This window comes from Pseudophryne corroboree, chromosome 4 (genome assembly GCF_028390025.1).
Source record: "Pseudophryne corroboree isolate aPseCor3 chromosome 4, aPseCor3.hap2, whole genome shotgun sequence".
Taxonomy (NCBI): Eukaryota; Metazoa; Chordata; class Amphibia; order Anura; family Myobatrachidae; genus Pseudophryne; species Pseudophryne corroboree.
Genome location: NC_086447.1, coordinates 831024538 through 831037320, shown reverse-complemented (window position 1 = coordinate 831037320; position 12783 = coordinate 831024538).

Below are 12783 nucleotides of genomic sequence, written 5' to 3'. Positions count from 1 at the left end.
CGGCTGAGGCCCTGGCCTATGTTCATGGCTAGTGGTTCAGCTTCACATGAGGATGGAAGCACTCAGCCTCTCGCTAGAAAACTGAAAAGACTCAAGCTGGCAAAAGCACCGCAAAGAACTGTGCGTTCTTTGAAATCCCAAATCCACAAGGAGAGTCCAATTGTGTCGGTTGCGATGCCTGACCTTCCCAACACTGGACGTGAAGAGCATGCGCCTTCCACCATTTGCACGCCCCCTGCAAGTGCTGGAAGGAGCACCCGCAGTCCAGTTCCTGATAGTCAGATTGAAGATGTCAGTGTTGAAGTACACCAGGATGAGGAGGATATGGGTGTTGCTGGCGCTGGGGAGGAAATTGACCAGGAGGATTCTGATGGTGAGGTGGTTTGTTTAAGTCAGGCACCCGGGGAGACACCTGTTGTCCGTGGGAGGAATATGGCCGTTGACATGCCAGGTGAAAATACCAAAAAAATCAGCTCTTCGGTGTGGAGGTATTTCACCAGAAATGCGGACAACAGGTGTCAAGCCGTGTGTTCCCTTTGTCAAGCTGTAATAAGTAGGGGTAAGGACGTTAACCACCTCGGAACATCCTCCCTTATACGTCACCTGCAGCGCATTCATAATAAGTCAGTGACAAGTTCAAAAACTTTGGGCGACAGCGGAAGCAGTCCACTGACCAGTAAATCCCTTCCTCTTGTAACCAAGCTCACGCAAACCACCCCACCAACTCCCTCAGTGTCAATTTCCTCCTTCCCCAGGAATGCCAATAGTCCTGCAGGCCATGTCACTGGCAATTCTGACGAGTCCTCTCCTGCCTGGGATTCCTCCGATGCATCCTTGCGTGTAACGCCTACTGCTGCTGGCGCTGCTGTTGTTGCCGCTGGGAGTCGATGGTCATCCCAGAGGGGAAGTCGTAAGCCCACTTGTACTACTTCCAGTAAGCAATTGACTGTTCAACAGTCCTTTGCGAGGAAGATGAAATATCACAGCAGTCATCCTACTGCAAAGCGGATAACTGAGTCCTTGACAACTATGTTGGTGTTAGACGTGCGTCCGGTATCCGCCGTTAGTTCACAGGGAACTAGACAATTTATTGAGGCAGTGTGCCCCCGTTACCAAATACCATCTAGGTTCCACTTCTCTAGGCAGGCGATACCGAGAATGTACACGGACGTCAGAAAAAGACTCACCAGTGTCCTAAAAAATGCAGTTGTACCCAATGTCCACTTAACCACGGACATGTGGACAAGTGGAGCAGGGCAGGGTCAGGACTATATGACTGTGACAGCCCACTGGGTAGATGTATGGACTCCCGCCGCAAGAACAGCAGCGGCGGCACCAGTAGCAGCATCTCGCAAACGCCAACTCTTTCCTAGGCAGGCTACGCTTTGTATCACCGCTTTCCAGAATACGCACACAGCTGAAAACCTCTTACGGCAACTGAGGAAGATCATCGCGGAATGGCTTACCCCAATTGGACTCTCCTGTGGATTTGTGGCATCGGACAACGCCAGCAATATTGTGTGTGCATTAAATATGGGCAAATTCCAGCACGTCCCATGTTTTGCACATACCTTGAATTTGGTGGTGCAGAATTTTTTAAAAAACGACAGGGGCGTGCAAGAGATGCTGTCGGTGGCCAGAAAAATTGCGGGACACTTTCGGCGTACAGGCACCACGTACAGAAGACTGGAGCACCACCAAAAACTACTGAACCTGCCCTGCCATCATCTGAAGCAAGAAGTGGTAACGAGGTGGAATTCAACCCTCTATATGCTTCAGAGGTTGGAGGAGCAGCAAAAGGCCATTCAAGCCTATACAATTGAGCACGATATAGTAGGTGGAATGCACCTGTCTCAAGTGCAGTGGAGAATGATTTCAACGTTGTGCAAGGTTCTGATGCCCTTTGAACTTGCCACACGTGAAGTCAGTTCAGACACTGCCAGCCTGAGTCAGGTCATTCCCCTCATCAGGCTTTTGCAGAAGAAGCTGGAGGCATTGAAGAAGGAGCTAAAAGGGAGCGATTCCGCTAGGCATGTGGGACTTGTGGATGCAGCCCTTAATTCGCTTAACAAGGATTCACGGGTGGTCAATCTGTTGAAATCAGAGCACTACATTTTGGCCACCGTGCTCGATCCTAGATTTAAAGCCTACCTTGGATCTCTCTTTCCGGCAGACACAGGTCTGCTGGGGTTGAAAGACCTGCTGGTGACAAAATTGTCAAGTCAAGCGGAACGCGACCTGTCAACATCTCCTCCTTCACATTCTCCCGCAACTGGGGGTGCGAGGAAAAGGCTCAGAATTCCGAGCCCACCCGCTGGCGGTGATGCAGGGCAGTCTGGAGCGACTGCTGATGCTGACATCTGGTCCGGACTGAAGGACCTGACAACGATTACGGACATGTCGTCTACTGTCACTGCATATGATTCTCTCAACATTGATAGAATTGTGGAGGATTATATGAGTGACCGCATCCAAGTAGGCACGTCACACAGTCCGTACTTATACTGGCAGGAAAAAGAGGCAATTTGGAGGCCCTTGCACAAACTGGCTTTATTCTACCTAAGTTGCCCTCCCACAAGTGTGTACTCCGAAAGAGTGTTTAGTGCCGCCGCTCACCTTGTCAGCAATCGGCGTACGAGGTTACATCCAGAAAATGTGGAGAAGATGATGTTCATTAAAATGAATTATAATCAATTCCTCCGCGGAGACATTGACCAGCAGCAATTGCCTCCACAAAGTACACAGGGAGCTGAGATGGTGGATTCCAGTGGGGACGAATTGATAATCTGTGAGGAGGGGGATGTACACGGTGATATATCGGAGGGTGAAGATGAGGTGGACATCTTGCCTCTGTAGAGCCAGTTTGTGCAAGGAGAGATTAATTGCTTCTTTTTTGGGGGGGGTCCAAACCAACCCGTCATATCAGTCACAGTCGTGTGGCAGACCCTGTCACTGAAATGATGGGTTGGTTAAAGTGTGCATGTCCTGTTTTGTTTATACAACATAAGGGTGGGTGGGAGGGCCCAAGGACAATTCCATCTTGCACCTCTTTTTTCTTTTCTTTTTCTTTGCATCATGTGCTGATTGGGGAGGGTTTTTTGGAAGGGACATCCTGCGTGACACTGCAGTGCCACTCCTAGATGGGCCCGGTGTTTGTGTCGGCCACTAGGGTCGCTAATCTTACTCACACAGTCAGCTACCTCATTGCGCCTCTTTTTTTCTTTGCGTCATGTGCTGTTTGGGGAGGGTTTTTTGGAAGGGACATCCTGCGTGACACTGCAGTGCCACTCCTAGATGGGCCCGGTGTTTGTGTCGGCCACTAGGGTCGCTAATCTTACTCACACAGTCAGCTACCTCATTGCGCCTCTTTTTTTCTTTGCGTCATGTGCTGTTTGGGGAGGGTTTTTTGGAAGGGACATCCTGCGTGACACTGCAGTGCCACTCCTAGATGGGCCCGGTGTTTGTGTCGGCCACTAGGGTCGCTTATCTTACTCACACAGTCAGCTACCTCATTGCGCCTCTTTTTTTCTTTGCGTCATGTGCTGTTTGGGGAGGGTTTTTTGGAAGGGACATCCTGCGTGACACTGCAGTGCCGCTCCTAGATGTGCCCGGTGTTTGTGTCGGCCACTAGGGTCGCTAATCTTACTCACACAGCTACCTCATTGCGCCTCTTTTTTTCTTTGCGTCATGTGCTGTTTGGGGAGGGTTTTTTGGAAGGGCCATCCTGCGTGACACTGCAGTGCCACTCCTAGATGGGCCCGGTGTTTGTGTCGGCCACTAGGGTCGCTAATCTTACTCACACAGCTACCTCATTGCGCCTCTTTTTTTCTTTGCGTCATGTGCTGTTTGGGGAGGGTTTTTTGGAAGGGACATCCTGCGTGACACTGCAGTGCCACTCCTAGATGGGCCCGGTGTTTGTGTCGGCCACTAGGGTCGCTAATCTTACTCACACAGTCAGATACCTCATTGCGCCTCTTTTTTTCTTTGCGTCATGTGCTGTTTGGGGAGGGTTTTTTGGAAGGGCCATCCTGCGTGACACTGCAGTGCCACTCCTAGATGGGCCCGGTGTTTGTGTCGGCCACTAGGGTCGCTAATCTTACTCACACAGCTACCTCATTGCGCCTCTTTTTTTCTTTGCGTCATGTGCTGTTTGTGGAGGTTTTTTTGGAAGGGCCATCCTGCGTGACACTGCAGTGCCACTCCTAGATGGGCCCGGTGTTTGTGTCGGCCACTAGGGTCGCTAATCTTACTCACACAGCTACCTCATTGCGCCTCTTTTTTTCTTTGCGTCATGTGCTGTTTGGGGAGGGTTTTTTGGAAGGGACATCCTGCGTGACACTGCAGTGCCACTCCTAGATGGGCCCGGTGTTTGTGTCGGCCACTAGGGTCGCTTATCTTACTCACACAACGACCTCGGTGCAAATTTTAGGACTAAAAATAATATTGTGAGGTGTGAGGTATTCAGAATAGACTGAAAATGAGTGTAAATTATGGTTTTTGAGGTTAATAATACTTTGGGATCAAAATGACCCCCAAATTCTATGATTTAAGCTGTTTTTTAGTGTTTTTGGAAAAAAACACCCGAATCCAAAACACACCCGAATCCGACAAAAAAAATTCGGTGAGGTTTTGCCAAAACGCGTTCGAACCCAAAACACGGCCGCGGAACCGAACCCAAAACCAAAACACAAAACCCGAAAAATTTCAGGCGCTCATCTCTAATTACACTGAGTAATTTATAAACTTTAATTAGTAACCATATGAGTAATTTTCCAGGATGTTCTTACTGTAGAAGCCTAAATCAATGTACTTATCAGAAGTGCATGAGATATATGATATACAAATTCTAAGGTGTTTATTTTTTTTATTTTTTTTGGGGGGCGGGGGTATTTTTTATTTACAGTATTATGTTGAGGCAGCTAAGCAATTTCAGGGTTCTTGCAGTTTACAGGTTGCACTGTGTTGCTCTTTTTTTTTTAAATGCCTAAAATAGCAGCTGAATTGGCAATGTGATTCTTTATTCCCAGTCTGCAGTAACTGAACTGTGAGATAAAACCTTATAGAGAACACAGAGCAGATTAAATGTTTCTAGTCAGTTCAAGATTGGTCTGGTACATGCATTTGGTCTGGGACTTCTGGGCTATCAAAAACTTTTGCTCTTGTTTGTCATTACAAATGAGGTCATACCCCTGATGTTTTTGCACAAACATATGGAGAACACATTTTTGGAGGTGTGCACTATACTGCCTCTGCCTCTTAGTTACAGTAGACATAAGGCACATGCACCATCTGCATGTGTGGCACCCAGTGACGTGCGGTGAGGTCTTTGGCTGGGGAGGCACATATATATCTCCATCTGCCCCCTCTCTCACTGGAGATGTGTGTGCAGGCCAGAGTGTAGATGCCGCTTAGGGCCGGTGCAAGGGTGTTCGGTGCCCTCCTGCAAACTATAAAATTGTGCCCTCCCTCCCTTAACTCATAAAGGGACAGCGTGCATCACAAAAGAGGGGTGTATTTTCACAAGGAAGGGCTGTGAGCACAATAGTACCTGAGAATAGTACCTCCAATTCAAATTACGCCACACTGTAGCACAATCTTATTCACATTACACTGTATGTAGTCCCCATGATTCATGTTACACAACATAGTAGTGTCCCTTATACTTATGTCCAGCATTGATTGGGTTTCTGTTTATTTTTTTTAAGCTATTATCCCCAGCACTGCCTGAGGATATGTTTTCTTCTCTCTTTTTACTCTTCTCTCTCAGCTCCCCTTTTCCCCATCTATTTCCCTTCCCTCTTTCCCTTTCTTACTCCCACTACTTTGAGAGTCACAGGGAGGGTGAGTGTGAGGGCAGGGACGCTGAGGGGGAGATACAGGGAGGGTGAGGGCAGGGATGCTGAGGGGGAGATACAGGGATGCTGAGGGGGAGGGTGAGGGCAGGGACGCTGAGGGGGCGATACAGGGAGGGTGAGGGCAGGGATGCTGAGGGGGAGGGTGAGGGCAGGGACACTGAGGGGGAGATATAGGAAGGGTGAGGGCAGGGATGCTGAGGGGGAGGGGGAGGGCAGGGACGCTGAGGGGGAGATACAGGGAGGGTGAGGGCAGGAAAGCTGACGGGGAGTGTGAGGGCAGGGACACTGAGAGGGGAGATACAGGGAGGGAGAGGACAGGGACACTGAGGGGAGATATAGGAAGGGTGAGGGCAGGGATGCTGAGGGGGAGGGTAAGGGCAGGGACACAAAGGGGGAGATACAGGGAGGGTGAGGGCAGGAAAGCTGACGGGGAGATACAGGGAGGGTGAGGACAGGGACACTGAGGGGGAGATAAAGGAAGGGTGAGGGCAGGGATGCTGAGGGGGAGGGTAAGGGCAGGGACGCAAAGGGGGAGATACAGGGAGGGTGAGGGCAGGAAAGCTGACGGGGAGATATAGAGAGGGTGAGGACAGGGACGCTGACGGGGGAGATACAGGGAGGGTGAGGACAGGGACGCTGAGGGGGGAGATACAGGGAGGGTGAGGACAGGGACGCTGAGGGGGAGATACAGGGAGGGTGAGGGCAGGAAAGCTGACGGGGAGTGTGAGGGCAGGGACGCTGAGGGGGGAGATACAGGGAGGGTGAGGACAGGGACACTGAGGGGGGAGATACAGGGAAGGTGAGGACAGGGACGCTGAGGGGGGAGATACAGGGAGGGTGAGGGCAGGGACGCTGAGGGGGAGATACAGGGAGGGTGAGAGCAGGAAAGCTGACTGGGAGTGTGAGGGCAGGGACGCTGAGGAGGGAGATACAGGGAGGGTGAGAACAGGGACGCTGAGGGGGGAGATACAGGGAGGGTGAGGACTGGGACGCTGAGGGGGAGATACAGGGAGGGTGAGGGCAGGAAAGCTGACGGTGAGGGTGAGGGCAGGAAAGCTGACGGGGAGTGTGAGGGCAGGGACACTGAGGGGGGAGATACAGGGAGGGTGAGGACAGGGACGTGGAGGGCGGAGAAACAGGGAGGGTGAGGGCAGGGATGCTGAGGGGGAGGGTAAGGGCAGGGACGCAAAGGGGGAGATACAGGGAGGGTGAGGGCAGGAAAGCTGACGGGGAGTGTGAGGGCAGGGACGCTGAGGGGGGAGACACAGGGAGGGTGAGGACAGGGATGCTGAGGGGGAGATACAGGGAGGGTGAGGACAGGGACGCTGAGGGGGAGATACAGGGAGGGTGAGGGCAGGGATGCTGAGGGGGAGGGTGAGGGCAGGGACGCTGAAGGGGAGATACAGGGAGGGTGAGGGCAGGAAAGCTGACGGGGAGGGTGAGGGCAGGGACGCTGATGAGGGAGATACAGGGAGGGTGAGGACAGGGACGCTGAGGGGGAGATACAGGGAGGGTGAGGGCAGGGATGCTGAGGGGGAGGGTGAGGGCAGGGACGCTGAGGGGGAGATAAAGGGAGGGTGAGGGCAGGAAAGCTGACGGGGAGTGTGAGGGCAGGGACACTGAGGGGGGAGATACAGGGAGGGTGAGGACAGGGACGCTGAGGGCGGAGATACAGGGAGGGTGAGGGCAGGGATGCTGAGGGGGAGGGTAAGGGCAGGGACGCTGAGGGGGAGATACAGGGAGGGTGAGGGCAGAGACGCTGAGGGGGAGATACAGGAAGGGTGAGGGCAGGGATGCTGAGGGGGAGATACAGGGAGGGTGAGGGCAGGAAAGCTGAGGGGGAGATACAGGGAGGGTGAGGACAGGGACGCTGAGGGGGGAGATACAGGGAGGGTGAGGACAGGGACACTGAGGGGGGAGATACAGGGAGGGTGAGGACAGGGACGCTGAGGGGGAGATACAGGGAGGGTGAGGGCAGGAAAGCTGACGGGGAGTGTGAGGGCAGGGACGCTGAGGGGGGAGATACAGGGAGGGTGAGGACAGGGACGCTGAGGGGGGAGATACAGGGAGGGTGAGGGCAGGGACGCTGAGGGGGAGATACAGGGAGGGTGAGGGCAGGAAAGCTGACGGGGAGTGTGAGGGCAGGGACGCTGAGAGGGGAGATACAGGGAGGGTGAGGACAGGGACGCTGAGGGGGGCGATACAGGGAGGGTGAGGACAGGGACGCTGAGGGGGAGATACAGGGAGGGTGAGGGCAGGAAAGCTGACGGGGAGGGTGAGGGCAGGAAAGCTGACGGGGAGTGTGAGGGCAGGGACACTGAGGGGGGAGATACAGGGAGGGTGAGGACAGGGACGCTGAGGGCGGAGATACAGGGAGGGTGAGGGCAGGGATGCTGAGGGGGAGGGTAAGGGCAGGGACGCAAAGGGGGAGATACAGGGAGGGTGAGAGCAGGAAAGCTGAGGGGGAGATACAGGGAGGGTGAGGACAGGGACGCTGAGGGGGAGATACAGGGAGGGTGAGGGCAGGAATGCTGAGGGGGAGGGTGAGGGCAGGGACGCTGAAGGGGAGATACAGGGAGGGTGAGGGCAGGAAAGCTGACGGGGAGGGTGAGGGCAGGGACGCTGAGGGGGGAGATACAGGGAGGGCGAGGACAGGGACGTTGAGGGGGAGATACAGGGAGGGTGAGGGCAGGGATGCTGAGGGGGAGGGTGAGGGCAGGGACGCTGAGGGGGAGATACAAGGAGGGTGAGGGCAGGAAAGCTGACGGGGAGTGTGAGGGCAGGGACACTGAGGGGGGAGACACAGGGAGGGTGAGGACAGGGACGCTGAGGGCGGAGATACAGGGAGGGTGAGGGCAGGAAAGCTGACGGGGAGTGTGAGGGCAGGGACACTGAGGGGGGAGATACAGGGAGGGTGAGGACAGGGGCGCTGAGGGCGGAGATACAGGGAGGGTGAGGGCAGGGATGCTGAGGGGGAGGGTAAGGGCAGGGACGCTGAGGGGGAGATAGAGGGAGGGTGAGGGCAGGGACGCAAAGGGGGAGATACAGGGAGGGTGAGGGCAGGGATGCTGAGGGGGATGGTGAGGGCAGGGACGCTGAGGGGGAGATAGAGGGAGGGTGAGGGCAGGAAAGCTGACGGGGAGTGTGAGGGCAGGGAAGCTGAGGGGGGAGATACAGGGAGGGTGAGGACAGGGATGCTGAGGGGGAGATACAGGGAGGGTGAGGGCAGGGATGCTGAGGGGGAGATACAGGGAGGGTGAGGGCAGGGATGCTGAGGGGGAGGGTGAGGGCAGGGACGCTGAGGGGGAGATACAGGGAGGGTGAGGGCAGGGATGCTGAGGGGGAGATACAGGGAGGGTGAGGGCAGAGACGCTGAGGGGGGAGATACAGGGAGGGTGAGGACAGGGATGCTGAGGGGGAGATACAGGGAGGGTGAGGGCAGGGATGCTGAGGGGGAGGGTGAGGGCAGAGACGCTGAGGAGGAGATACAGGGAGGGTGAGGGCAGAGACGCTGAGGGGGAGATACAGGGAGGGTGAGGGCAGGGATGCTGAGGGGGAGATACAGGAAGGGTGAGGGCAGGGATGCTGAGGGGGAGATACAGGGAGGGAGAGGGCAGGAAAGCTGAGGGGGAGATACAGGGAGGGTGAGTGCTGGAAAGCTGAAGGGGAGGGTGAGGGCAGGGACGCTGAGGGGGAGATACAGGGAGGGTGAGGGCAGGGATGCTGAGGGGGAGATACAGGGATGCTGAGGGGGAGGGTGAGGGCAGGGACGCTGAGGGGGCGATACAGGGAGGGTGAGGGCACGGACGCTGAGGGGGAGATACAGGGATGCTGAGGGGGAGGGTGAGGGCAGGGACGCTGATGAGGGAGATACAGGGAGGGTGAGGGCAGGAAAGCTGACGGGGAGGGTGAGGGCAGGGACGCTGAGGGGGAGATACAGGGAGGGTGAGGGCAGGGATGCTGAGGGGGAGATACAGGGAGGGTGAGGGCAGGAAAGCTGAGGGGGAGATACAGGGAGGGTGAGGGCAGGAAAGCTGACGGGGAGGGTGAGGGCAGGGACGCTGAGGGGGAGATACAGTGAGAGTGAGGGCAGGGATGCTGAGGGGGAGATACAGGGAGGGTGAGGGCAGGAAAGCTGAGGGGGAGATACAGGGAGGGTGAGGGCAGGAAAGCTGACGGGGAGTGTGAGGGCAGGGACACTGAGGGGGGAGATACAGTGAGGGTGAGGACAGGAAAGCTGAGGGGGAGATACAGGGAGGGTGAGGGCAGGAAAGCTGATGGGGAGGGTGAGGGCAGGGACGCTGAGGGGGAGATACAGGGAGGGTGAGGGCAGGGATGCTGAGGGGGAGATACAGGAAGGGTGAGGGCTGGAAAGCTGAAGGGGCGGGTGAGGGCAGGGATGCTGACGGGGAGTTAGAGGGCATGTGAGGATAGGGATGCTGAGAGGGAGTTACAGGGAGGGTGAGAGCAGGAAAGCTGAAGGGGAGTGTGAGGGCAGGGACGCTGAGAGGGGAGATACAGGGAGGGTGAGGACAGGGACGCTGAGGGGGGCGATACAGGGAGGGTGAGGACAGGGACGCTGAGGGGGAGGGTGAGTGCAGGAAAGCTGACGGGGAGTGTGAGGGCAGGGACACTGAGGGGGGAGATACAGGGAGGGTGAGGACAGGGACGCTGAGGGGGGAGATACAGGTAGGGTGAGGGCAGGGACGCTGAGGGGGAGATACAGGGAGGGTGAGAGCAGGAAAGCTGTCGGGGAGTGTGAGGGCAGGGACGCTGAGAGGGGAGATACAGGGAGGGTGAGGACAGGGACGCTGAGGGGGGCGATACAGGGAGGGTGAGGACAGGGACGCTGAGGGGGAGATACAGGGAGGGTGAGGGCAGGAAAGCTGACGGGGAGGGTGAGGGCAGGAAAGCTGACGGGGAGTGTGAGGGCAGGGACACTGAGTGGGGAGATACAGGGAGGGTGAGGACAGGGACGCTGAGGGCGGAGATACAGGGAGGGTGAGGGCAGGGATGCTGAGGGGGAGGTTAAGGGCAGGGACGCAAAGGGGGAGATACAGGGAGGGTGAGGGCAGGAAAGCTGACGGGGAGTGTGAGGGAAGGGACGCTGAGGGGGGAGATACAGGTAGGGTGAGGACAGGGACGCTGAGGGGGAGATACAGGGAGGGTGAGGACAGGGACGCTGAGGGGGAGATACAGGGAGGGCGAGGGCAGGGATGCTGAGGGGGAGGGTGAGGGCATGGACGCTGAAGGGGAGATACAGGGAGGGTGAGGGCAGGAAAGCTGACGGGGAGAGTGAGGGCAGGGACGCTGAGGGGGGAGATACAGGGAGGGTGAGGACAGGGACGCTGAGGGGGAGATACAGGGAGGGTGAGGGCGGGGATGCTGAGGGGGCGGGTGAGGGCAGGGACGCTGAGGGGGAGATACAGGGAGGGTGAGGGCAGGAAAGCTGACGGGGAGTGTGAGGGCAGGGACACTGAGGGGGGAGATACAGGGAGGGTGAGAACAGGGACGCTGAGGGCGGAGATACAGGGAGGGTGAGGGCAGGGATGCTGAGGGGGAGGGTAAGGGCAGGGACGCTGAGGGGGAGATAGAGGGAGTGTGAGGGCAGGGACGCAAAGGGGGAGATACAGGGAGGGTGAGGGCAGGGATGCTGAGGGGGATGGTGAGGGCAGGGACGCTGAGGGGGAGATAGAGGGAGGGTGAGGGCAGGAAAGCTGACGGGGAGTGTGAGGGCAGGGAAGCTGAGGGGGGAGATACAGGGAGGGTGAGGACAGGGATGCTGAAGGGGAGATACAGGGAGGGTGAGGGCAGGGATGCTGAGGGGGAGATACAGGGAGGGTGAGGGCAGGGATGCTGAGGGGGAGGGTGAGGGCAGGGACGCTGAGGGGGAGATACAGGGAGGGTGAGGGCAGGGATGCTGAGGGGGAGATACAGGAAGGGTGAGGGCAGGAAAGCTGAGGGGGAGATAAGAGGGAGGGTGAGGGCAGGAAAGCTGAGGGGGAGATACAGGGAGGGTGAGGGCAGGAAAGCTGACGGGGAGGGTGAGGGCAGAGACGCTGAGGGGGAGATACAGGGAGGGTGAGGGCAGAGACGCTGAGGGGGGAGATACAGGGAGGGTGAGGACAGGGATGCTGAGGGGGAGATACAGGGAGGGTGAGGGCAGGGATGCTGAGGGGGAGGGTGAGGGCAGAGACGCTGAGGGGGAGATACAGGGAGGGTGAGGGCAGAGACGCTGAGGGGGAGATACAGGGAGGGTGAGGGCAGGGATGCTGAGGGGGAGATACAGGAAGGGTGAGGGCAGGGATGCTGAGGGGGAGATACAGGGAGGGTGAGGGCAGGAAAGCTGAGGGGGAGATACTGGGAGGGTGAGTGCTGGAAAGCTGAAGGGGAGGGTGAGGGCAGGGACGCTGAGGGGGAGATACAGGGAGGGTGAGGGCAGGGATGCTGAGGGGGAGATACAGGGATGCTGAGGGGGAGGGTGAGGGCAGGGACGCTGAGGGGGCGATACAGGGAGGGTGAGGGCACGGATGCTGAGGGGGAGATACAGGGATGCTGAGGGGGAGGGTGAGGGCAGGGAGGCTGAGGGGGCGATACAGGGAGGGTGAGGGCAGGAAAGCTGACGGGGAGGGTGAGGGCAGGGACGCTGAGGGGGAGATACAGGGAGGGTGAGGGCAGGGATGCTGAGGGGGAGATACAGGGAGGGTGAGGGCAGGAAAGCTGAGGGGGAGATACAGGGAGGGTGAGGGCAGGAAAGCTGATGGGGAGGGTGAGGGCAGGGACGCTGAGGGGGAGATACAGTGAGGGTGAGGGCAGGGATGCTGAGGGGGAGATACAGGGAGGGTGAGGGCAGGAAAGCTGAGGGGGAGATACAGGGAGGGTCAGGGCAGGAAAGCTGACGGGGAGTGTGAGGGCAGGGACACTGAGG